The sequence below is a fragment of the Arachis duranensis genome, chromosome 9 (assembly GCF_000817695.3).
Source record: "Arachis duranensis cultivar V14167 chromosome 9, aradu.V14167.gnm2.J7QH, whole genome shotgun sequence".
NCBI lineage: Eukaryota > Viridiplantae > Streptophyta > Magnoliopsida > Fabales > Fabaceae > Arachis > Arachis duranensis.
This window is the reverse complement of record NC_029780.3, coordinates 44,914,004-44,914,741: the sequence shown is the minus strand read 5'-3', so window position 1 is coordinate 44,914,741 and position 738 is coordinate 44,914,004. Positions and strand designations below refer to the sequence as shown.

The 738-nt window shown below is 39.0% G+C and overlaps 1 non-coding gene across 1 annotated transcript; it reads left to right on the top strand.

Moving 5' to 3' along the window:
• The first annotated feature begins 420 nt into the window (after positions 1-420).
• On the top strand, positions 421-528 carry LOC127742245 (small nucleolar RNA R71). Its single transcript, XR_008003433.1, has one exon. It is a non-coding gene; the product is annotated as a small nucleolar RNA R71 (small nucleolar RNA).
• Positions 529-738: the final 210 nt, after the last annotated feature.

Below are 738 nucleotides of genomic sequence, written 5' to 3'. Positions count from 1 at the left end.
TGAAAAATTGTAGGTGTTTCTATAGGGTTCTCCCATGTAATTCACCTCTTCTATTGCAGAATTCTCAGGGTCATAAGCTTCTCCTTCAGAAGAGGCTTCTTTAGCACTGCCAGATGCAGCTTGCAATCCAGTTAGATTTTGAGAAATTATATTGACTTGCTGAGTCAATAATTTGTTCTGAGCCAATATGGCATTCAGAGTATCAATCTCAAGAACTCCTTTCTTCTGAGTTATCCCATTGTTTACAAGATTTCTTTCAGAAGTGTACATGAATTTGATATTTACAACCATTTCAATGAGTTTCTGAGCTTCTGCATGCATTTTCTTTAGATGAATAGATCCGCCTGCAGAATGGTCCAATGACATCTTGGATAACTCAGACAGACCATCATAGAAGATACATATGATGCTCCATTCTGAAAGCATGTCAGAGGGACACCTTCTGATCAATTGCTTGTATCTTTCCCAAGCTTCATAGAGGGATTCACCTTCCTTCTGTTTGAAGGTTTGAACTTCCACTCTAAGCTTACTCATCTTTTGAGGTGGAAAGAATTTAGCTAAAAAAGCATTGACCAGCTTTTCCCAGGAGTTCAGGCTGTCACTAGGTTGTGAGTTCAACCATATACTAGCTCTGTCTCTTACAGCAAAAGGGAAAAGCATAAGTTTGTAGACCTCGGGATCAACTCCATTGGTCTTAACGGTGTCACAGATTTGTAAAAATTCAACCAAGAACTGATG